The sequence below is a fragment of the Cetorhinus maximus genome, chromosome 4 (assembly GCF_964194155.1).
Source record: "Cetorhinus maximus chromosome 4, sCetMax3.hap1.1, whole genome shotgun sequence".
NCBI lineage: Eukaryota > Metazoa > Chordata > Chondrichthyes > Lamniformes > Cetorhinidae > Cetorhinus > Cetorhinus maximus.
The window spans coordinates 113,862,975-113,889,474 of NC_135882.1; the positions used below are offsets into that span (position 1 = coordinate 113,862,975).

Below are 26,500 nucleotides of genomic sequence, written 5' to 3' on the forward strand. Positions count from 1 at the left end.
TGGACTGATAATGGGATGAGTCTGCAAGGTTAGACTGACTGGCCTGTAGTTGCATGGCTTATCCTTATACCCTTTTAGGAACAAGGGTGTAACATTTGCAATTCTCCAGTCCTCTGATACCACCCAGTATCTAAGGAGGATTAGAAGATTATGGCCAGTACCTCCACCACTTCTATCCTTACTTCCCTCAGCATCCTTGGATGCATCCCATCCGGTCCTGGTGACTTACAAACTCTACTCACAGCCAGACTTTCTAATACTTTTTCTTTACCAATTTTTTGCCCATCCAGTACCTCAAGTATTTCCTCACTCACTATGACTCCTACAGCATCCTTTTCCTCATAAAGTACTCACTTAACACCTCAATTATGCCGTCTGCTTCCATATGTAAATCTTGATTTTGGTCCCTAATCGGCCTCTTCCCTCCTCTTACTACCCATCTACTATTGCTCTGCCAATAGAAAACTTTTGGATTCCCTTTTATGTTAGCTGCCAACCTGGTTCCATATAATTCTCTTTGCCTCTGTTATTTTGCTTTTCCACTTTCCCTCTGAACTTTCTATATTCGGCCTAGTTCTCACTAACACTATCAATTTGACATTTACACAACCATTTTCTGATTCACATTACTTTATGTCGCTTCTGTCTATACCTTTCCCCCTCGTGTAACTGTATCTCAACTGTACCCTAACTGTCTTCTTTATGAAGGCAGTCCTGTTGTGCTTGCCAATTTTTGGTTTCAATTTACCTTGGGTAGATCGGTTCTCACCCCACAGAAATTGACCTTCACCCAATTAATATTTTTACTCCGGATGGCTCCTTGTCCTTTTCCATTATTAACCTGATGATACTATGGTCACTGTCCCTTAAAGTTCCCCTACTGACATTTGATCCACTTCATTCCCCAGAACCACATCCAGAAGTGCCTTCTTCCTCACTGGATCAGAAACTTCTCCTGAACACACTTCAGAGATTCTTCTCCTTCTCTGCATTTTACACTATTCCCAGTCTATGTTTGGATAATTAAAGTGGCCCATTACTCGATAGTTCTTGCATTTTCTGCAATTTCCCTGCAAATTTTCTCCCCTATCTCTTTCCCACAAGTTAGTGGCCTATAGAATACACCCAGTACTGTAACGGCACCCCTATTGTTTCTTAATTCTAACCAAATGGATACAATCCTTGAGCTTTCTCAGATGTCTCTCTCTCTCCCCAGCACGGTAATATTGGCAGGGCGGAATCATCCCAGAATTGCACTAAGTGTGGTAGCAGGCGTGAAAAAAGATATTTTATCCGCTGGCCGCAATGGCAGGTTTTCGTGCCATATCATCCACTTCCCATCTCATTAATTACACAGCCACAGGAAACACACCTTCCCACTGGCGAGCAGCCTCTGAATTTCCCGTCACGCCATTACCTCACCATTTCCTCACTCCGGGTGCCATATCTAAACTGCAGCTGCGGACACAGTTCTCAATGCTTGGAGCCCAGGAATGCTGCAGTGAAGACATGGCCTTGAAAGCCAAGGAGAGTTGTGACCGGTCACTGGAATGCCTTTTGGAGGCCCACTGTGATGTCTTCCACCCCCACTCTGGCCACAGGAGGTCCAGTAATCTCACCACTCTGGCTTGGGAGGCGGTGGCAGTGGTGGTCAGTGCCAATGCTGTCCAGAAGAGGTTGGCCATCCAGTGCAGAAAGAGGGTGAATAATTTCATCTGTACTGCCAGGGTAAGGCAACCATCTCATCACTCTAAACTCACATACTCACAAGCACATTTACTGGCATCTCACTCACTGCCAGCTCAAAGGACATCACCACTCACTCTCTCACACACGACCTCACATCTCCATCTGGCCTCATCTCCTCTGGAGACTGCCTCCTCAGCCCTCACTATCTTGAGGCCACGTACACAGATCAACATGTGCCCCACACACACACCCTGGGATACCCCCCTTCCCCAGTACAGCCTTCGTCCTGCAGCCTCTTCCCTTGCCTGAGGCCACTTTGGCCCCTTTCCCAAGCAAGCCCTAGCCCTGCAACTGTCGAAAAGCCAACCCCACCTTACAGCTGGTCTGTTAGGTAGAGACCTGCCCGTGAGCCCCGCTAAAAGTGATGTGGTGCTGCCTGTGAAGCCTGGCGCTGATGAGCGTGATAGCTGCCTGAAGCCTCGAAATCCTGAGCAAAGTGCAGCCCACCAGGTGCGTGTCATTATGTACAGTTGTGAAACACGTCGGTGTGATCCCAGATGATCCAGTGTTGGGGGAGTCGGGGGGGTGGGATGATTCCTGTGAACCCTGAGGCCAATTGAAGCCCTTAAGGGGTCCCTGGTATTTTACGAGCAATGGTTGGGCACATTTTTGTCACCTGAGGAAGCTGCCAGCAATATCCTGGTAGCCCCACTGTGGGCTCAGAGTTGGAGGATGGCGGTGGCTCCTGATCAGGCACCCTGTGGTGTTCCAAGAGCTCCCTCAGTGGCAAGGGTCACCCCCGTTGGAAGAGCCCTCTCCACCTTGACAATCAAACAACCCACCCTCGCCTGCCTGATTGGCTCCCAGCGATCCCTGACCCCACTTGCCTGCACTCTGGACCTCTTCAATGGCTGGTTACTCTAGGGCTTCCTGCAGTCCCAGCTGTGGGCCATTGCCCATGGTGATACTGTTGGGACTGAAGAGCTGCCAGCCATCTGTTTGGCCAGCGGCTTTTAGGGGCAGGACATCCTCCCTTAGAGGGGCAGAAGCCAGGACTCCAAGCAATTAACTACCCACTCAGCATAAAATGTGATTGTGGCTTTCTGGCCAGTGGATGGGGTGACTGCCCCCCTGTAGAATCCCAGCTATTCTCCTTAATCAATACTGTCACCTCTCCTCCTTTCTTTACTACCCGAAATTTCTGGGAATATTTATCAGTTCCCTGTCTCATCAAGTTATTTAATATGCCATTTGCAGGACACAATGCTTTTTTCGGGTACATATGTGTGCAGTGCAACGCGCATACTTCACCCATTGGTACTGGATGTAGTTTCCTCAGAACCATTGCAGGTCACTAAAAATTGGCCAGGAAGAAATGGTGTTACTTATTTTATATGACTTAAATAACCCAAATGCTCCACTAGGCCCCACAGAAATCATCCCACCCACTACCAGTCATCCAGTGGTTCCTGCAACTTCTTTATGGCTATTCTTCTACTCGGCTCCAGGTTTCCCACCTTCCCCCTATTGGCGAACATAAATTATGCAATTGAGGCTCGACTGTTAAAATGTTTTGAGCCTCTCAGTTGGGTATTGTGATTCCTTTCCCCACTGGCTACCCAATATGTGCTACTTCTAAAAAATGGCCCTAATTTTCTGCTCCTCAGTTGCTGCAAATATCGCTATACTGAATGTTCCAGCATGTGTGATGATGGAATAGGAGAGTTAGAGTTGATAAAAGCTAAGGAATTGTCAAGTGTTCTATCAACTCAAGGTCACCTTGGCAACAATAATGAACAATGGAAAGTTTATTACGCAGTTTACATGAAGTGTTTTTTATGCTATGTCAACTGATGACAATTTAAAAACTTGAACACTACAGTTTTTGACCTACTAAAATTGTTGGAAGAATGCAGCCTTTGATTGCTCAGAGGTACTAATTTGTCTGCTGGCTGTCATTAGAGAGGTAAGACCGGGGGTGGGGTTCCTGGGGGCGTGCTTTAACTCTCTCCACCCAACAATATTGAGGCAGTAGTGGCGATAAAACTGAAGTGATTGACTTAGCATCGCTTTCCTCCTCATTGTCAATCTAACTTAGCCTTCCACTCGGATGTTCAAATGTCAGCCTTAATAAGACAGGAGCCCCATTGATTTACACAAAACAAGGTGTAATGATGTGAACAGAACCCCAGTGCAGTTTTGAGGGCTTACTGAATGGAATGTGTGCTCAGTAAAACCTGTCGGTCAACAGGAAAAGTTTTGGCTAAAATTATTGGCAAATGCCACAAACAAATGTGGATGTAACAGAGAAGAAGTGCCAGAATTTTAAAAAATACAATTCCACAACCATTCCCCTGTTAAAATTTATATTTATAATGAACATTGTTTTTTTCTTAAATAAGATTTTATTATGTTTTTGTATTGGTTCATGAATGAAACATAGGAAAGATAAATTCATAACAAAGCCATGCTAAAGCTTCAGCAACTGAGTGCAGTTCAGAAAAAAGCCCAAATAAATTGGAAGTCATACTTGAATGATATAGAAGTATTAATCAAAAGACAGCATTTGCATCACATAATACAGTTTCCATTTTGCTAATGGCTACTGCATCATTCATTAGCTAAAATCAATGGATTTTTAGACGGGATCCTACTTCTCACATTTGATATAAAATTAAATCATTTTAATCATTAATTTGGCTGACAAGTGATAGCTTTGGTCTTTTCAGACATCTATATCTGTTGACATTGTGAAAAATTATACTGTTACATCAACTCAAAAAGTTCTTGCAAATAAGATGAATCCTGTCATGTCTGAGGTATAGGAAAATGGATTTGCTCTGTTTTATATAGAACAATTGCATTTTTCCATGATGCAAACAAAGTTTGCCCTTCATTCAGCCTTTAGTTTGCTGTTCAACATATCTTATATGGTGCACAGCAAAGGTACAGACAGAAAACAATATTTTTTTTGTTTTTTCGCAGAATGTGGGTGTTGCTGGCAAGGTCAGATTTTGTTGCCTAACACTACTTGCTCTTGAGAAGATGGCGGTGAGCCGCCTTCTTGAGCCGCTGCAGTCCATGTAGTTTACATACACCCACAGTGCTGTTAGGGAGGGAGTTCCAGGACAGTGAAGGAACGGCGATATATTTCCAAGTCAGGATGGCATGTGGCCTGGAGAGGAACCTGCAGGTGGTGGTGTTCCCATGCTTCTGGTGCCCTTGTCCTTCTTGCTGGTCGAGCTTGTGGGTTTGGAAGGTGCTGTCAAAGGACCCTTGATGAGTTGATGCAGTGCACCTTGTAGATCGTACAAACTGCTACCATTGTGCATCAGTGGTGGAGGGAGTGAGTTTTAAGGTGGTAGACGTGTGCCAATCAAGCAGGCTGCTTTGTCCGGGATGGTGTTGAGCTCCTTGAGTATTATTGGAGCTGCACTCATCCAGGCAAGTAGAGTATTCCATCACACTGGTGACTTGTTCCCTGTAAATGGTGGACAGGCTTTGGAGAGTCAGGTGGTGAGTTACTCGCCACAGAATTCCCAGCCTCTGACCTGCTCTTGTAGCCACAGAATTTATTTGGATGGTCCAGTTCTGTTATTTTTTTTGTTCAGTGCATAACAGCATTCATGTTCTACTTTACAATTTAATTTTCTTCCTGTTAATGTAATGGGTTACCTTGACCACCAATATTCCACCAAGATGCATAATTTGATTTTAATATCTCAATAATATGTTGCCTTTAATTTCTCATTGGTTTCAGAAAGATTGCTGTGCTGACAAGGCCACTTTCTTTGTGGACCTTCTTTAGAAACACAATACACTCATGTGAAAGCTTGGTGAAGGTGAAGATAACTTAACAGATATTAACTATTGGCCAGAATTCCAAGCTGGTTGTGCGGGCGTGCGCCCAACCCGACAGTGCGTGCTATCACGCGAGAAGACGTCGGGTGCGCGTCCCGACATCATCGCGCACTTGTGTGATATTTCGCTTGGCGGGTGAGTACGGCAATCGGAAGCACGCCCACCGACAATTAAGCAGGCAATTAAGCCCATTAAGGAAGCAACTGAAATCGATTTTACATGACCCATCCACTTATACGGTTTGCAAATGGGCCAGTCGGCCAGGCAGCCTTTACATTTTTGCTGAAACCTAAATTTGGGAGGGGATGAAATATAATAAAAGAAGATATCTGGGGACTGCTGTTTTTTGAGTTCTGCTGTCAGGTGCTTGAATGTGCTGCATAGACACAGTTTGATGCGTTTTTTTCTTGCCATTTAATCTGCCCGGGTCTGCAGCTCCCTGAGGTTTAAGGGAGCTCGCTAGAAGTGCCCATTCACACCCTCACTTTTGTTGGCGTCTGCCCTCTTCCCGCACACACACACCCCCCCTCCCCCCCGCCTCCCCTGGAAGCGCTGAGGCTTTCTCAGGCCGTTAATTGGCCAGCCAAAGTGAAATTGCGTTCGGGGGCCGGTCGCGGGCAGAAGCACATTTTGTGTCCACTTCTGGGCCTGCCGATAGCATGCGCCTGAAGATTCAGGCTATTAGTTAGTTCATATTATTTAACAGGGCATGCAAAACACACCTCAAGGCTTGGCAAATAACTACATGAATACATATCATAAATCAAATTCAGCCTGAACTATTCTAGGAAATTCAGCACTAAATCTGTCTTAGCATTTTTGTGTTCCAAAATCATTGATAAAAACTTGAGAATTACCAATTATAGAAGCTAAAGTAAATCTGTTGTGTATTCTTTGTCTCTTGCCATTTCCTTCAGTTGAATTTATTAGTTTCCCTTCCCTCTGCACTTGAAAGCACATTTGCATGGATATTAGCAGTCCAAAAAAAAAGAGAAAGATCTAAAGATTACCATCCAGGCTGTGAAGAAAGAAAACTACTCCTGTGTTTAATTGAAATTATCTCCCATTACCTAAAGTTGTGCCAGGGTTTGTGTCTAGTTGCTCAGAATGCCAAAGGGTAAGATTTTAAAATTATTTATTTAGCATATGATTTTTGTGAGTTTGGAGGATTGAATCCAGATTTACAAAAAATTAAATTGCCCTTGAAAAACTGAACACATTCCAAGAGCAATGTGAGCCAGAACACAGGTTATCAAACAGGTTAACTATCTACATTATAACAAAGAATTATTGATAAAGGTGGAGCTTTTCTTGCACAAAAGATCCTTTAATGATCTCTCTTTCATGTTACATTAGAAGAGTACTAAATAGTTTTTTTAAGGAAGGATTTGTTTTTATTTCAGTGACTTCGTTCAGACCAAATCATGTTCTTTTCAGAAAATGTTAACTGCTTCCAAATTCAGGTTGTTAAATTTACACTTGAATCTGTTAATTATGCCACCTGTTCTCCTCTCTTTCAGAATCTAGATGTGCAGGTGTTTGTTCCATTCACTGGGTTTCTCAGGGGTTCTCCACATCTGTTCCCAAATCTGTAAACTCCCCAACACCCAATGGGGCCATTCATAGGCAACTCTGTGCGCTGTGACTTATCCTTCCAAGGATTCAACATCTTTGCCTCCCCATAGTCCATTTATAACAATTAAGCATATTTTCAGTTGGGTACTGGGCTGAATTGGTTGGTTAGTAGTTTTGACTGCATTCAGCTCGAAGGAGCAGAGGGTTCACTTTTTTTTTAAAGTACTTAGTGGCAGTAGATATAGAGTAATTACCTGCCCTGGGTGGAGAGATTTAAACTCACTATAAGTTGATAAATGAAAGATGTAATCTGTAATCAATCATTGACTATAGCAACATTCTAATAATTTATGTAAACTAAGCTTGCTTGTCCAGATACAGAATGGTCTTGGAATATAAATAGGGTGTCCAAGTTTTTGTTGATCTATCTTAACTGTGATAACAGCAAATCATTTTACCAAAAAAACAAGAAATTTTCCTTCTACAATTATGCTGGCAAATTAGACATGTACTTTCACCTCAGTATTAAAATAGCTTTTATTTTGTTCACATTTTGACATGTAGATGTCGTCAAACAGACAGAAAAATATATTTTGATGTGTCATATCTAACTATAGACCCAAATTGTCAGATCAAATTCCAAAAGGACATCACAAATGGTCTTCAAGATATTTAAATACAGAGCCTACTGTCTATAGCTGGGGTAATCAGTTGTCACATTAAATCATTTATTATTACTTTCATTGTATTCAATGCAAAATGCAGTATTTAGGCAGGAAATTGTACTATTTGCAATAAGTACTGACATCCTGGGTCTCTGTTGTAGCAGGCTGCATTTGTGGTAAACTAATCCTTGCCAGGAAGAAAGTGCTTGCATTTATGTAGCACCTTATTATGTCCTCAGAATAATACATTCAATGCATTGAAATGTAGTCACTTCTTTTATTTAGGAAAGTGCAGATGCAACAGCCAATGCAGCACGGTCCCACAAAGATCAAAGAAATTGAAATACCAGTTACTATATTTGTTGACAGTAATTGAGGGATGAAGGTTGGCAGAACAGTCCCTTGCTCTTTTTCAAATTGTGTCACAACTGAACAGCAAGATAGGACATCAGTTTATCATGTCATCTGAAAGATGGCATCTCCAACAGTGCAGCACTCCCTCCGTACTGAAGTATTGACCTGGGTTATGTGCTCAAAGACTGGAATTGGGTTCCAACCACAACCTTCGAACACAAAGGCAAAATTTGAACCAAATTAGTCAAGCTAGCACTTAAACTTGATTTGTCTAGTTTATTTGTTGTTCATGTACAACAAATATTGAAATCTATTCATGGGCCCTTTATGTCATTCTTTTAAAACTTCAATTTCCAGGATATTAACAGTGAGAATGGTTTGCTCTTGCTTCTGTTTTGACCTGCTTATTGGTTGTCCTGTGTAAAATGATGAGAGATTTATTCAGTCTGAAGCATCGTTTTTATGAAAAAGTTATGCGTTTGACATCTTTATATTCTCCAAAAGCTGTTTTGTGTTACAAATGTAAAAAGTAAAAAAAGAGGGAAGGCAAAGGTAAACTATGAAATTAAATTATCAAGGAACATAGGGAAAAATTTTCCCCCGTCGTGGGAGGGGGGAGGTGCGGGAGCGGGCAGGCGCGCCTCTGATCGGCACCCCCAATTGGGGGTGCGTCGCCATTTTACCTGGGCGGGCCAATTAAGGCTATGCGCTCCCTGTGCCGGCGGGAGGTGGGGGGGGTGGATTCCCTCAGCCGAGAGTGTGTGAAAGAGCGTACTGATCTCCCTGAGGCTAAGTGCTGCCTCAGGGAGATCGGCTCCAGATTAAAAATTGTTAAACAAATGATAGAAAGATTTCTCTGACATGTCCCCTCATGTGACACTGTCACATGAGTTGGGACATGTCCATAACTTTTATTGAAACCTTTATTAAATATTTTAATATTCTCATGAAACCTCATCCCGCCCGTGGATGAGGTTTCAGCTTTCTCTGAAGCCCAGGGCTCCCGACTACTCACCAACCTTAAGGCTGGATAGGCAGGTCCATTAATGATGTTAATTACTTTTTCAATGGCCTCAATTGGCCATTGACAGGTTGGCGGGCGCACAGCTGATTCGGCTGCGCCCCCACCGACCTGAAAATGGAAATGACGCGGGGTGACATCGGGAGTTCCACCCAACGTCATCCCGCGTCAATTTACACGTCGGTGAGTGGGCCCCACCCCCTGCTCACCGACCAGAAGACCCTTCCCATAAAATAAAAGAATAAAATATTTTACAGGAACATCAATAGAAAAGGAAGATTGTGATGGGAGAAATATTAAATAATTATTTATTTTTGTTTTTTATTAGGAAGATAGAACAAGTAGAGATGACATTGAATGATGAGATAAGTAATGAGAAAAGTGCATTTAGGGTATAAAAAGGAAACACATCAAATAAACTGCATAAATTCAAAGAGGATAAAATCCCTGATCCTGATGCATTGTATCCACATATTTTAACTAAGGCAGGAGAGGGAATTTCCTCTGGCTCCTCACAGCAACTTTAGGGGAAGATTGGCAGAAACCCATTTACATGCGTACACATACAGGAAGGTTGTAGGTTCAAATACCTCTCCAGTGACTTGAGCACAAAATTAAGGCTGACACAGAAGAAGTCTTGCACTATTGGAGGCAAAATCTTTCAGGTAAGACATTAAATTGAGGTGGCCTGTCCTCTCAAATGGGCGTACAAAAAGAAGAGCAGTGGAGTCTTCCCAAGTAATATTTATTTCTCAACCAACATCAGTGACAAACAATTACCTGGCAATTGTTACGTAACTGTTGTGGGACCGTGCTGCGCATAAATTGGCTGTTACATTTCCCATATTACAACAATGACAACATTTCAAAAAAATAGTTCAAAGCTATAAAGCACTTTGTAAACACTATATAAATGCACACCCATCTTCTTCTTCAACACAGTTTCCACTGAAATTACGGTGGCAAAGTGAGAGAAGCCCTGAGAAAACTCCTCTCATGTTTTTTGCTGAGGAAGGGAAGGGAAATTTGAAGGCAGTCAACCCATATCACTCTCGTCAACCACCTAGTAATTATTCAAAAGTAGAAATGGCAGATGACCAGGAAAAACTAATCTGCCTAGTATCTTGGTTGGGCAATGGTGCATTGCAGAAGGATGGAAAACAGTATTGAAATAAATATAAATATATAAAATTTAAAAATAAATTAAATCAAACAAGATTTTGTTGAATAATAATTCTCTTCTTCAATCAGTGTACAACTATTTTTAATAGAAAAGGGTACACCTCACACTGTACAATATTCCTATTGCTTATAATAGTAATGGTAAAATATAGATTTCACAAGAGAAAGGAGAAATATATGCAGTTAATTAGAAAAAGGTTGCTTACCTAATTTACTTTTCCATATCAGTTTCTTGCAGGCGACGTTTGAGCAACTCTACACTGTCTTTGCGAAAACAGGTAAGGAATATGCGGTATTGCTGTATTAAAATATAACAGAAAAATAGGTCAGTTACTATTCACTAACCAGCAGTTTTGAGGTTAGATCTTATTAACACAAAAATACCAATCATTACTTGAAACTGATATCAGTAACATTCAGCATTGATATTCTGAATTAACATCTTCTGCTGTTATATCAATGGCTTCACTATGGCTTATATTACCATTTCCTTCTAATATATATTATGTGTTATTTCCCTTTAACACCAGTATCTCTAGAGTTTAAATTATGAGGCACAATATCACTTGAATGCAAATTTCATGACTCAATCAAGTAAATCTGCTGTTCACCACTGTTAATAATTGGCAATAACAAGATGTCCTAAAGCTGACAAAAACAATCTTCCGCAGCACATACAATCAGAGGCCATGAATGAAGATCAAAGAGTGAAGAAGATTAGACAGTTTAACTACTTTACACAAAGGGTGGCAGATAAATGGAGCATCCTACCCAGGGGGGAGGGAGGCAGAGGCAAGGAGTGATAGCAAATTTCAAGTGGACCTCAAAAGATATTTAGCAAAGAACGCAACTGAAGGGTATGAGCAATATAGGGGGTAATTTCAATCCCCCCAAACTGGGTTGGTTTGGATCACATGGGGAGTTAAAATGTTAAAAATCTGAAACAGGAACCCAAACTTCCTCGAACTCACCTACTTCTGATTTTCATGCAAGTGGGATAAGGGGCGAGTGACCAATCTGCTCTCAGAAGGTCATTAAAATCTTTTATGGAGATTTTATGCCTCCAATATAACAGTGCTTCTGTTTTTAAACACAGTTGGTTGGGTTTTCGGGCCCTTAGGAAATCCAACAGGTAAAAGGAAGCACGAAGGTTTGGATCCACCAGGTGCCTTTACAGCATTGCTTGATGGTCAAGAGCAGCAGGAGTGTAAATGTCCTAACCACATTCATGATCTCTCCCATCACTGAAACCACCACAACACTACCCACAAAGTATCACTGATTCTTCCCTGATCATTCATTTCTCTCTCTGACTTCTCTCCAATCTCTCCCCTACGCCCCCATCCATTGATCGATTCCCAGTCCCCAGCTCTCCCTCCAATCTCTCCCAGACTCATCCAGCTCTGCCCCCCAATCTCTTTCAGACATCCTCCGACCCCTGACCCCTCAAACCGCACTGTACCTGCCTTCTCATGATCTCTACCCCGAACAGCACAAAAACCACCTGCTTTTGGGTTGCGGTCTGTTCTGCAGGGTTCCACACTGGACAGGGAGGCAAGCCTTCTCAATCAGTCTGGCTGCCAGGCAGGAAACCTGTTTTAAAAATAATCACATGCCAAGTGCATAGAGGTAACTCCAAGGTGACCTGCATTCCTCCACCCTGACTCAGTAAATAAGGGGGCAATAGTGGGGGCAATTGCCAACTCCACCATCCACCTAAAAGCGATGTCAGAAAGCCTGAACTCCAATGAAAACTGGCAACTAAGGTGCTCGCCCATTTTACAGGCTTGCTGTAAAAATTTCACAAGGCAGGCCTTGGGAGTCAATGGAGCGTGCAGTGCTCTTCCCATTTTCAACTGCTGGCCTCCCATTTTCCATGTTGGGAAGTATGCTTTTTCTAACTCTGTAATGAGCCTGATTGACAATGAGTATCTTTTCCTGTTTTGTACATTCTCATGTTCCTATGCCATTAAGAATGACTCCAGATAGGACTGTATATCAAAGGTGTAATGCATATTTATTGATCTGTTTGTCATCTGATTCCACCCCAACCCCCCCATTCTAATGTGTCACAGGCTTGCAGCGAACTACAACCTATGGCCGGGATTTTCCGGCCCTGACCACCATCGGGATCTTCCCTCTGAAAGTCAATGGACTCTTGGCTGGCCCACTGCATCCCCCACAGCAGTCCCGTCAGGGCGGGGCTGGAAAATCCTGGCCTATGCGTTTCTGGTTAATAGAAACTTTAATGAACAATTATGTTTTACCAGGCATACACTGAATTACAATTACATCCTTGTGTTGTGCTTGGTTCATCATACCAGTGGTCTATCTATGTCATGATGACATTATATCAGGAGGGAATAGTACCATGTGCACACTGTGGGTAATGAACCACATTTCTTTACAAGTTTTAATATGTAAGATTTTGCGCTTGAATTAACTTTTTTCTGGCCCTTGCCCAAATTTGAAATGCATTGATGTCATTAATGATGCTTTTGAGCCCTTGGCTTTTTAATTTTTGTACAGATGTCAGGGAAAAGCATAGATTTTAAAAGTAATCATCAGCTCTCTCAATATATTTGACAACATGGTTACTCACCGATTTAGTCAATGGGAAGCAGCAACATTTGAGTGAGCCTAAATTCCACCCTTATAATTGGTAGAGTGTCTGTCTGACACCCACTGAGATATTCCACAATATGACTCAAGTGAAAACAGATGTAATATGTCACGTGTTGCTCTATGACTGAAGGTTGGTGCACTGAATTTCACCAACACTTAAACCTGACAGCCTTAGAGATATTAAGCAAGTGCCCTTTTCACAAGGCTACTAAATGACTTACAAAGAACAAGGCCAGTTTGTAAATGTTCTACCTTCTTGATGTGATTTTATTGACAAAAACAAATATGTCTTTGAAAGAGAAAGATATGTACAATTTGGGTTTACGCAGATGCATAATATCACAACATTTAATGCATATCCATTCAGAGCACTACTTGACGAAAACAAATATCAGAACCCTGCTGGTATAGATACAGCATGTAACAGTATCACTATAAAGTGGTATTTATAGATACAGATCACTTATTCTATTGCCACATTCGCACATGGTGTAATTTTCCATTCTGGAGACGAAGTCCAGTGGTGGGTGGGAAAGTTGGCATGAGTCTCACTGGACAATGGGGCAGGTGAACATGCACAAACATATGCTTTTCAGCTCATTAAATACGCATTCGCAAGGAGCTCGGTGAATTTCATGGCGGGATGGGCAGGAAGTCGCACGCCCGCTGTTACCTTATGGGGTTGAATGCCCTGACGCCATTTTTAAAGGGCACCCAGACACACATGCACTCACTGAAGGTCAGGATCTCCGTACTACTCCTCCCAAGTCCCTGTGGCCGCAGCTCATACTGGAGAAGCTGGCACATGTGATTGCTCACATCCCGGGACTTACAAGGGCACCTCCACCATTTCCTTTCACTAATCTTTGGATAAGAGCACCACCGGTGATACACCCATTGTGGGGCCAAAGCTTGCCGTTGCAATGGTCCATGTTCACCAGCCTCTTGACCTTATAGAGGTCCTGCCACCTCTTGTGGTTCAGGCCCCTTGCTCCTCCTGGCCCTGTGCCAACCGGCAATGGGCCTTCCTTCTCATCTGGATGAGAGCCATTCCCAAGGCAGGTTTGCCTGCAGCCTGTATCATCGATGCCTCAGTAGATGTGTTAATGAATTGAAGCAATATATTTAGTGAGTATGTCCTTTATTGGTTTCCCTCCATCTAAACACCGGCAGGCAAATAATAAGCCCTTTGCCTGGCATCCATCTAGACATGGTATCCCCACCCCACCGCTTCCAGGAAAAGGACATACTGGAGGACCAGAGATAGATGTTCCTCTCATTCATACATGAATGTGTATGGTGACGTTGCTCTTTGACCAGGGTGATGAGAGCCATGTGCAAGAAGCCTCACATGGACACTTTTCCGCTTGTCTCCACTACCCTCGAATCTCCATAGAGAAGCCATTGCCTTGGCAGCATAGAAAGACTAACTGCATGATCCCTTGTCAGCCATGACCATTCACCCAGGAGAATGGAGGTTCAGAGTCATGATTTGGCTAACCTCCACCAACCGCGCCCCTTGGAGGCATCCACCCCACTCCCTCCCGTCATCCCTACCTTTGACTGCAGCCAATGGCAAATCGCATAGAATGAATGGAAGCTCCACATCTTGTTGAGATCTTGATGTTATGGGATCCATGAGTCGGGAACAAACCTGCTGCAAGGCAGGCTTAACCATAGAGAGAACAGAGGTGAGCATCTTTGACATCCAATTGCTTCATAATTATTAGGGTGTCGCTTTAGTCAGCAACTTATGCTGACCTTGAACTCCACCCACCCAAAAAGACCCACCTCCCACCTCAAGGGATCTCACCGACTGACAAACTGTGTGGTAAGGTCAGTTTGGAAAAATAGTTTCAAACTCGGTCCATCACCTTCTACCTGCCCCAGTCACTCACCAACTTCCACCCCATCACCATAGACCCAGTCACTCACCAACTTTCCTCTTCCCGTCAACCTTGAACTGCCCCGTGTTACCCTGATATGATCCACCTCCATATGCCTATGCTCCCCTCAGAGCCAACCCCTGTTACCATCCCAATGGCCACCCTGACCCATTATCTGTGCCATTTGTCTTGTCACAGAGTTGTACAGCACAGAAACAGGCCCTTTGGCCCATCGTGTTCATGCCAGCCATCAAGCACCTGTCTATTCTAATTCTATTGCCCCCTTTGTGACCCACCCGATGAGACCTTCGCCTACCTGACTCTCACCTTGGACTTGCTACCTCACTGCATCCCACTCCTGCCTCTGACTGTGACCGTTCCCCTCCTATCACCAGTGAGTTTTCCCCGCAGGACCCCACTATCAACAGTACCGACACCGCCCTCTAAAACACTCCCCTGCCCCCACTCTCACAGTCATCCCCCCCTCGGCTTCACCGGATACTCTCCCCCTCCGCAACTTTCCCCGGACACTCTCCCTCCCGTTCCCAGACACTCTACCCCCTCTTTCCCAGACATTCCCCCATTACTCGGACACTTCCCTCCTTCCCCGGACACTCTTTCCCCCATCCCCTTACCCTGATACTCTCCCCCACCAACTTACCTGGACATTTGCGCCCCCTTCCCAGACAGTCTTCCCACCCTTCCCTCATAAACCTGGCTCCCCTGTCCAGCCTTTGCTCCACCTTTCCAGCCTACCACCCCCTCCTTCAAGCCTTCGCCTGCCTCCCATGCCCACCCTTGGCACAGTGTTTGCTTACGCACTTAATATGAGTGAAGTTATGTGAGGTCCCCAAAAAGGAGAACTCAACATCTACTGACCTCAAAGTCGTGGAAGAGGTGAAGCTCGTCAGGTGCACACACTTAACAGGTCCTGGCAGACAAGTCGCCAGGACCTGATGACTTGCATCCAAAAGTTTTAAAGGAAGTGGCTGCAGAGATAGTGGAGGCATTGGTCAAAATATTCCAGAACTCACTGGATTCTGGGAGGGTCCCAGCGGATTGGAAAACCTGTTCAAGAAGGGAGGGAGGCAAAAAACAGGAAACTACAGGCCATTCAGCCTAACATCTGTCATTGGGAAAATGCCAGTATTCATTATTAAGGAAGAAATAGCAGGACATTTAGAAAAGCTTAACTCAATCAAACAGAGTCAACATGGTTTTGTGAAAGGAAAATCATGTTTGATAAATTTGCTAGAGTTCTCTGAGGATATAACAAGCAGAGTTGATAAAGGGGAACTGGTAGCTGTAGTGTATTTGGATTTTCAGAAGGCATTCAATAAGGTGCCACATAAATAGTTATTGCACAAGATATTGCTCATGGTATTGGGAGTAATCTATTAGCATGGATTGAGGGTTGGTTAAAACACAGAAGACAGGGAGTCGGGATTAATGGGTCTTTTTCAAGTTGGAAAGATGTAACTATTGGAGTGCCACAAGGATCAGTCTTAGGGCCTCAATTATTTACTATCTATATTAATGACTTGGAGGAGGGGGCAGAGTGTAATCTATCCAAATTTGCTGATGATACAAAAATAGGTGGGAAGGCATGTTGTGATGAGGACATAAGGAATCTGCAAGGGGATATAGATAGGTTGTGAGTGGGCAAAAACTTGGCAGATGGAGTTTAATGCAGGAAAGTGTGAGGTCATACACTTTGGTAGGAAGAATCAAAAGGCAGACTAATATTTAAATGGAGAGAGACTCCAAAAAAGTGCAGCACAGAGGGATCTGCGTGTTCTTGTGCATAAAACACAAAAAATTAGCATGCAGGTGCAGCAAATAATTAAGAAGGCAAATGGAATGTTGCCCTGTATTGCTAGGGGGTTGGAGTTTAAAAATAGGTAAGTTTTGTTACAACTGTTCAGGGTGTAGGTGAGCCCGCACCTGGAGTACTGTGTACAGTTTTGGTCCTCGTATTTAAGAAACGATATTGAAGGCAGTTCAAAAGAGATTCACTACGCTGATTCCTGGGATGAAGGGGTTGACTTAGCAAGAATGGCTAAACAGGTTAGGCCTTTATTCATTAGAGTTTAGAAGAATGAAGGGTGATATTATTGAAATGTACAAGATTCTGAGGGGGCTTGACAGGGTAGATGTTGAGAAGATGTTTCCACTAGTGGGGGAATCTCGAACTAGGGGACATAGTTACAGAATAAGGGGACACTCATTTAAAACTGAGGTGCAAAGGAATTTCTTCTCTCAGAGGGTATTGAATGTCTGGAATTCTCTACCCCAGAGAGTTGTGGAGGCTAGATCATTGAAAGTATTTAAAGAGGAAATAGATTTTTGAAATATCGGAAGTTGAGGAGCTGGCACAAAAGAGGAGTTGAGGCCTGGGGCAGATCAGCCATGATCTTATTGTATGGCAGGGCAGGCTTGAGGGGTCAAATGACCTACTCCAGCTCCTATTTCTTTGTTTCTTATATAGTCATAAAACTGAACAATCTAAATTCTCGCTGGCGGGGTACTTAATTTGGAGGGCGAACTTAATTCCAGCAAGGTGGCCTTTTAATTAGCATGCATGAAATGCTAATACATGCAAATGGGATTCCCGACATTGTTCGACCTGCCTTTAACCCACTTTGAAAGTCAGGAAAACAAAATTCCAACAGTTCATCCTTTCATTGGGAAACCACAATTCCCATTATGGTCAGGAGCTGAAAATCCCACCCACAGAAATTCTCACCCAAAGTCATCGGGCCTTTGGCTGGTCCGTCAAATTTTCGGTCCTGCTTACGATGATTCCCACTATGGGTGGGACCGGAAATCCCCGCCTATTTTCTGAATGTCCTGTGGTTAAAAAAAGTAGTTGCCTCAGAACATCAGTAAAGGAATTTTGTTCTCTATATTTGTTCTAAGGATGCGGATGACGCGAGCAAAGACCATCCTAAGTTGCCTTGAGAATGTGATGATTTTCTCCTTAACTGCTGCAATGCTTGTGTGGATGATGGAGTTAGCAGGGATTTTGTCCAGCACCAATAAAGGAACAACAATATATGTCCAGCAGCATGGTATGGGACTCTTGTCCTTCTTGGGAGTAGAGATTGCAAATGCTATTCAAGTAACTTGGTGAACTGCCACTCTGTAGATGATAAATTCTGCAATTATTGCATGATGGAGGAGGGTGTTCATGTTGATTGTTGGAACTTCTGTCAGCAGATGTGGGTCATGCTAGGCCCATGGGAGATACTTTCAGAAGGACTGCCAGGAAAATAAAGACTTATATTTATAAAGCACGTTTCATAATCTCTGGATATCTCAAAGTGCTTTACAGCCAATTAAGTACTTTTGAAGTCACGGTTGTAATATATGAAATCTGGCACCAGTTGGGGCACAGCAAGCTCCCACAAACAGCAATGTGATAATGACCAGATAATCTGTTTTTACTGATGCTGACTAAAGGATAAATGTTGGCCAGGACATGAAGACAAAGTCCTTGTTCTTCATCAAAATAATGCCATGGGGTTGTTCACACCCACCTGAGAGCAGAAAGACCTCTGGTTTTAATATCTCATCTGAAAGGCAGCACCTCTGACAGTGCAACACTCCCTAAGTACTGCACTGGAGTGTCCAGACACATCCTCACAATGCAAGCCTGACGTGATTGAGGAAGATAGAAAAAGCATTTACTGGGTCAGGAGTTCTTGGGCTGTTTAACTGATGCAGAAATCTTGAGGAATTTCGCTCTGCCAGATTTTTTTGCATCCTCTTCTCCAAATCATGCCGCATTTCCAGGTTCTCATGCGTAGTGCTACAAATGAAGTTTCTGTTAATGGAGTCATAAACCTTTAGCCACACTGCCAGTGATGGGGCCAATTAGCTCAGTTGGATAGAGCATGGTGCTTAATGACACCAACGAGGTTGGCAGTCCTGACTGAGGTAGTTCTTTGGGCCTGCCTCTTTCCATTGCCCTATTGTGATATTGTGGCCTAGAGAATTATGGAGAGCCATGATTAGCAACTCTCAGACAATGAGGGCACTACATGAAGAACCTGGAAAGACAGCTAATATAACCGTTCAATGCAGATATCTATCACATACAACCAGCAATAAATTTAAAGCTTTGCTGAAAGAAGTAGTAGCTCTTGTTTGCATAGCTTTAAAGTAAATTCTTTTGTTTTTTTAAATTCAGTATAAATTTATCAGAAGTTATTCTCCACTCGACTGTGATGTCAACTCAACTATAAATGTCTGTTGTAGTCTCCACTTTACTCAACACTTGCTTTAATTGTACCCAGCTGTATGAGTCACTCCACTTCACAAATTTAGATTAAATTGTTATCTTGTCCATATTTTCTGTATAAAATAGCAATTGGCTTTGCAATCCAATTCACCATACCTGGAATATTTTTGCATCCCACACTTAGTTTCCTTACATCGGGCTGGATTTTCATGGAATCTCCCTGGCTCTGCAGATAAGACCATAAGATATAGGAGCAGAAATTAGGCCATTCGGCCCATCGAGTCTGCTCTGCCATTCAATCATGGCTGATAAGTTTTTCAACCCCATTCTCCCGCCTTCTCCCCGTAACCATTGATCCCCTTACCAATCAAGAATCTATCTATCTCGGTCTTAAATACACTCAATGACCTGGTCTCCACAGTCTTCTGTGGCAATGAATTCCATAGATTCACCACTCTCTGGCTAAAGAAGTTTCTCCTCATCTCTGTTCTAAAAGGTCTTCCCTTTACTCTGAGGCTGTGCCCTCGGGTCCTAGTCTCTCCTACTAATGGAAACATCTTCCCCACATCTACTCTATCCAGGCCTTTCAGTATTCTGTAAGTTTCAGTCAGATCCCCCCTCATCCTTCTAAACTCCATCGAGTATAGACCCAGAGTCCTCAAACGTTCCTCATATGTTAAGCCTTTCATTCCTGGGATCATTCTCGTGAACCTCCTCTGGACCCTCTCCAGGGCCAGCACATCCTTCCTGAGATACGGGGCCCAAAATTTCTCACAATATTCTAAATGTGGTCTGACCAGAGCCTTATAAAGCTGCAGCAGCACATCCCTACTTTTATATTCTAGTCCTCTCGAAATAAATACCAACATTGCATTTGCCTTCCTAACTACCAACTCAACCTGCAAGTTAACCTTAAGAGAATCCTGGACTAGGACTCCCAAGTCCCTTTGCACTCCAGATTTCGGAATTCTCTCCCCATTTAGAAAATAGTCTATGCCTCTATTCTTCCTACCAAAATGCATGACCTCACACTTGCCCACGTTGTATTCCATCTGCCACTTCTTTGCCCATTCTCCTAACCTGTCCAAATCCTTCTGCAGCCTCCCTGCCTCCTCAATACTACCTGTCCCTCCACCTATTTTTGTATCATCTGCAAACTTAGCCAGGATGCCCTCAGTTCCTTCATCTAGATCATTAATGTATAAAGTGAAAAGTTGTGGTCCCAACACTGACCCCTGCGGAACTCCACTAGTCACCGGCCGCCATCTTGAGAAGGACCCCCTTATCCCCACTCTCTGCCTCCTGCCAGACAGCCAATCTTCTATCCATGCTAGTACCTTGCCTCTAACACCATGGGCTCTTATCTTACTGAGCAGCCTCCTGTGCGGCACCTTGTCAAAGGCCTTCTGGAAGTCCAAGTAGATAACATCCATTGGCTCTCCTTTGTCTAACCTACTCGTTACCTCCTCAAAGAATTCTAACAGATTTGTCAGGCATGACCTCCCCTTGATGAAACCATGCTGACTTTGCCCTATTTTATCATGCACTTCCAAGTATTCTGAAATCTCATCCTTAATAATGGATTCTAAAATCTTACCAACGACCGAGGTCAGGCTAATCGGCCTGTAATTTCCTGTCTTCTGCCTCACTCCCTTCTTAAACGGGGGGGTTACATTAGTGATTTTCCAGTCCTCTGGGACCCTCCCTGACTCCAGTGATTCCTGAAAGATCACCACTAACGCCTCCACTATCTCTTCAGCTATCTCCTTCAGAACTCTGGGGTGTAATCCATCTGGCCCAGGTGATTTATCCACCTTCAGACCTTGCAGTTTTCATAGCACCTTCTCCTTGGTAATGGCCACCATACTCACCGCTGTCCCCCAACTCTCTTGAACTTGGGGATGTTACTCGTGTCTTCCACCGTGAAGACTGACGCAAAGTACCTATTCAGTTCCTCCGCCATTTCTTTGTTCCCCACTACTACTTCTCCAGCGTCATTTTCCAGTGGTCCAATCTCCACTTTTGCCTCTCTCTTACCCTTTATATATCTAAAAAAATTCTTCCAATCTTCTTTTATATTACTGGCTAGTTTACCCTCATATTTAATCTTCTCCCTCCTTATTTCTTTTTTAGTTGTCCTCTGTTGGTCTTTGTGGGCTTCCCAATCCCCTGGTTTCCCACTGCTCTTCGCTGCATTGTATGCTTTCTCTTTAGCTTTTATGCTGTCCCTGACTTCCGTTGTCAGCCATGGTTGCCTCATCCTCCCTTTAGTATGCTTCTTCTTCCTAGGGATGAATTTTTACTATGTCTCCCAAATTACTCCCAGAAACTCCTGCCATTGCTGTTCCTGCATTGTTCCAGTGAAGCCCAATGCAAACTGGAGGAACAGCACCTCATCTTCCGACGAGGCACTTTACAGCCTTCCGGGCTGAATATTGAATTCAACAACTTTAGATCTTAAACTCCCTCCCCCATCCCCACCCCCATTTCCATTTCTTCCCCCTCCCTTTTGTTTTTTCCAATAATTTATATAGATTTTTCTTTTCCCACCTATTTCCATTATTTTTAAATCTATAACTATAATACCCTGTCAGTCTTTCCACCCCACCCCCACTAGAGCTGTACTTTGAGTGTCCTGCCATCCATTCTTAATTAGCACATTCTCTTAGATAATACCACCACCTTTAACACCTCCCTGTTCCTTTGTCTGTAACATCTTTTGATTATCTGCTCCTATCACTGCTTGCTTGTCCCGACAACCCCCAACTTCTCTCCACCCCGCCCCCCACACCGACCTTAAACTAGCTTATATTTCACCCCTCTCCTAACCTCACTCAGTTCTGCTGAAGGGTCATGAGGACTTGAAACGTCAACTCTTTTCTTCTCCGCCGATGCTGCCAGACCTGCTGAGTTTTTCCAGGTAATTCTGTTTTTGTTTTGGATTTCCAGCATCCGCAGTAGTTTTTTGTTTTTATCTCTGTATTATTATTGCTGTTCCACTGTCTTTCCTGCTAGGCTCATCACCCAGTCAATTCTGGCCAGCTCCTCCCTCATGCCTCTGTAGTTGCCTTTATTCAACTGTAATACCGTTACATCTGATTCCAGCTTTTTCCTCTCAAATTGCAGGGTAAATTCCATCATATTATGGTCACTTCCTCCTAAGGGTTCCTTCACCTTAAGCTCCCTTATCAAATCTGCCTCATTACACATCACTAAATCTAGAATTGCCTGTTCCCTAGTGGGCTCCACCACAAGCTGCTCCAAAAAGCCATCTCGTAGACATTCTACAAATTCCTTTTCTTGGGATCTACTACCAACCTGATTTTCCCAGTCTACCTGCATATTGAAATCCCCCATGATCACTGTAACCTTGCCTTTCTTACATGCATTTTCTATTTCCTGGTGTATCTTGTGCCCCACATCCTGACTACTGTTCGGAGGTCTGTACATAACTCCCAATATGGTTTTTTTACCTTTGCGGTTCCTCAACTCTACCCACACAGATTCTACATCATCTGACCCTACGTCATTTCTTGCTATTGATTTAATTTCATTTCTTACTAACAAAGCAACCCCACCCCCCTCTGCAACCTGCCTATCTTTTCGATAGGATGTATATCCTTGGATATTTAGCTCCCAGTCCTGATCCCCTTGCAGCCATGTCTCTGTGATGCCCACCACATCATACCTGCCAATTTCAATCTGCTCCACAAGCTCATTTCTACAAATTATTGTTTATTATTATTATTATTATTTCGTATACTGCGTGCATTCAGATACAACACCTTCAGTCCTGTATTTCCCGTCCCCTTTCTCATTGTCGTCCCTTTATCTGATGTGCTTGAAGTTAGATTCCTAGCCCTTTCCAAACACTCTGTCCTATTTTGTGTTCTGGAGACTTTAATAGCCTCTCCTGGGCTCTCCTTTCTTTTCAGTTTTTTCATAATTTTCCATGAAGTTGAATCCACCCCCCCACATGCTAACCTGCTGCTTTGTTTCCAATTAGTCATACTTCTTGGAGTTTTACACTCCCCCCCACCCCGCCGACTTTCCAGTTTAAAGTCCTGTTGACCACCCTATTTACCCTTTTCGCTAGAACATTGGTCCCAGATCGGTTCAGGTGGAGACCGTCTCAACGGTACAGATCCCTCCTGTTCCAATACTGATGCCAGTGCCCCACGAAATGGAACCCCTCTTTCCCGCACCACTCCTTTAGCCACGTGTTTACTTCCCTTATTCTCGCGTCCCTATACCAATTTGCACATAGCTCAGGTAGTAATCCGGAGATTATAGCCCTTGAGGACCTGCTCTTTAATTTAGTTCCTAGTTCCTGATAATCTCCAAACAGGTCCTCTTTCCTAGTCTTACCTATGTTATTTGTCCCGACATGGACCACAAGAACTGGATCCTCCCCCTCCCTCTCCAATATCCTTTCAAGCTGGTCAGAGATGTCCCTCACCCTGGCACTGGGCAGGCAACATACCATGCGGGACTCTCAATCTTGCTTACAAAGGATTATATCAATTCCCCTAATTATAGAATCCCCTACAACTACCACTTGTCTTTTTGCTCCCCCCTCTTGAATGTCCTCCTGTGCCACGGTGCCGTGGTCAGCTGGCTCATCCTCCCTACAGCCCTGTTCCTCATCCACACAGGGAGCAACTACCTCATACCTGTTGGATAAGGTCAAGAGCTGAGGCTCTTCTGTTCCTGAACACAGAATCCCTCTACCTGCCTCACTTGCAGTCACACCCTGCTGACCCTGACCACTGACCAAACTTGAGGTACTTAATCTACCGGGTGTGACCGCCTCCTGAAACAAAGCGTCCAGGTAACTCTCCCCCTCCCGGATGTGCCACAGTGTGTGGAGCTCGGACTCCAGCTCATCAATTCTGAGCCGGAGTTCCTCCAGCAACCAACACTTGTTGCAGATGTGGTCACTGCGGCTCGCATTGGGATCTACCAGCTCCCACATCATACAGCTACAGCACATCACCTGCCCAGCCATCTCGACTTAGTTAATTAATTTATTAATTAGCTTTGCAGTGTTTTTTTTCAAATTTGGTGCAGATTTCTTACCAACCAATCAGGTCACACCTTTCCTGTGATGTCACTTTTTCAGTTTTGGCTTCAGTTACTCTGTGCCCCGAGGTCACCGCTCCGGTGCTCCTTCCTCTGAGTCTGCTCCCTGGAGACAAGGCCGCAAATCCACGAAGTAAGCTAGATTTATACTCACCACTCCGGTGCTCCTCCCTCCGAGTCTGTTCCCAGGAGTTACTCACCAATCAGCTGCTTTTTCTTTAAAATCCACTTTCAGAAGAGTGTCCCTCACAGGTCTGGTGCACTCCTGAAGGTACTGCCTCTTCCTCTCTCTTTTTTTTTTAGGTTTGAGGAGGAGGGAGGGATGGAAACACTACAGCAATGTAATGTTTGGGGCTATTCCATTCTTTGGCAGTGGGTCCTCCTCAATTCCCTCCTGAGTCGCGGTGACTTCTCCCAGAATTTTTTTTTTTTTTTTGTAAAAATATACTTTATTCATAAAAAATCTTCAATCACATTCAAAACCATTTCAAAAACAACATTACAAGGGTACAATCCAGGTTAAACTTTTACAAAATGTATCACCAGGTGCATCAGTACAAACAATATTACAATCATTTACAGCCTTTCATTTTGATCTGTACCGCCCGAGGGGCTCTAAACAGTTCCCAGTCTCTCGGTGCGCTGTGGTAGAAAGGTCTTAGACAGCGACCCTTCCCCATTGCGCCTTTGCGGCAGCTGCCCCAAGCTTTAGTGCGTCCCTCAGCACGTAGTCCTGGACTTTGGATTGTGCCAGTCCGCAACAATCGGTCGGGGACAACTCTTTGTGCTGGAAGACCAACAAGTTTCGGGCAGACCAAAGCGCGTCTTTCACCGAGTTGATGATCCTCCAGCTGCAGTCGATGTTTGTCTCGGTGTGTGTCCCTGGGAACAGCCCGTAGAGCACAGAGTCCTGTGTCACAGAACTGCTCGGGATGAACCTCGACAGCAACCACTGCATCTCTCTCCAGACTTTCTTTGCAAAGGCACAATCCACAAGGAGGTGAACAACGGTCTCTTCCCCACCACAGCCACCTCGAGGGCATCGTGCAGAGGGGGTGAGACTCCTGGCGTGTAGGAAGGATCTGACGGGGAGGGCCTTTCTCACCACCAGCCAAGCTACGTCTTGGTGCTTGTTGGAAAGTTCTGGCGATGAGGCATTCTGCCAAATGACTTTGACAGTCTGCTCGGGGAACCATCCCACAGGGTCCACCCTCTCCTTATCCCTCAGGGCCTCTAGGACGTTACGTGCTGACCACTGCCTGATGGACTTGTGGTCAAAGGTGTTTTTCTGCATAAATTTTTCCACCAGGGACAGGTGGTACGGCACGGTCCAACTACTTGGAGCGTTCCGCGGCAGCGTGGCCAGACCCATCCTTCGCAACACCGGGGACAGGTAGAACCTCAGCACGTAGTGACACTTGGTGTTTGCGTACTGAGGGTCTACGCACCGCTTGATGCAGCCACACACAAAGGTGGCCATCAGTATGAGGGCGATGTTGGGCACGTTTTTTCCCCCTTTATCTAGAGGCTTGTACATCGCGTCCCTGCAGACACGATCCATTTTCGACCTCCAGATAAAGCGGAAGATGGCTCGAGTGATCGCCATCGCGCAGGAGTGTGGAATGGGCCAGACCTGCGCCACGTACAGCAACAGCGAGAGTACCTCACACCTGATGACCAGGTTCTTACCCGCAATGGAGAGGGAGCGTCGCTCCCACATGCCCAGTTTCCTTTTCACCATAGCCACTCGCTCCTTCCAGTTTCTAACGCATGCCCCGGTCCCTCCGAACCATATCCCCAGCACCTTCAGGCCGTCAGCCCTGACAGTGAAGGGGACAAAGGATCGGTCAGCCCAGTTCCCAAAGAACATGGCCTCGCTCTTCCCACGATTTACCTTGGCTCCCGAGGCCAGTTCGAACTGGTCGCAGACGTGCATCAGTCTGCGCACCGACAGCGGATCCGAGCAGAAGACGGCGACGTCGTCCATGTACAGGGAGGCTTTTACCTGAGTGCCTCCACTGCCTGGGATCGTCACTCCTCTTATGCCCGGATCCTTCCTGATGGACTCGGCAAAGGGTTCTATGCAGCACACGAAAAGGACAGGCGAGAGAGGACAGCTCTGCCTGACTCCAGATTTAATCGGAAAGCTATCTGTTTCCCACCCATTGATTGAGACTGCGCTACTGATGTTAGTGTAGAGCAGTTGGATCCAATTTCGAATTCCCTCCCCAAAGCCCATTTTGGAGAGCACATCCCCCATGTAGGTGTGCGATATTCTGTCAAAGGCCTTCTCCTGATCCAAGCTGATGAGGCAGGT

The 26,500-nt window shown here is 44.4% G+C and overlaps 1 protein-coding gene across 2 annotated transcripts in view; it reads right to left on the minus strand.

Moving 5' to 3' along the window:
* Positions 1-26,500, minus strand: part of dlgap1a (discs, large (Drosophila) homolog-associated protein 1a) — an 889,543-nt gene that overhangs the window by 514,916 nt on the left and 348,127 nt on the right. For both annotated transcript variants that reach the window (XM_078540647.1, XM_078540646.1), the window contains one exon: positions 10,554-10,645. The gene's annotated coding sequence lies outside the window, so the exon portion shown is untranslated. The remainder of the gene's footprint in view (positions 1-10,553; positions 10,646-26,500) is intronic.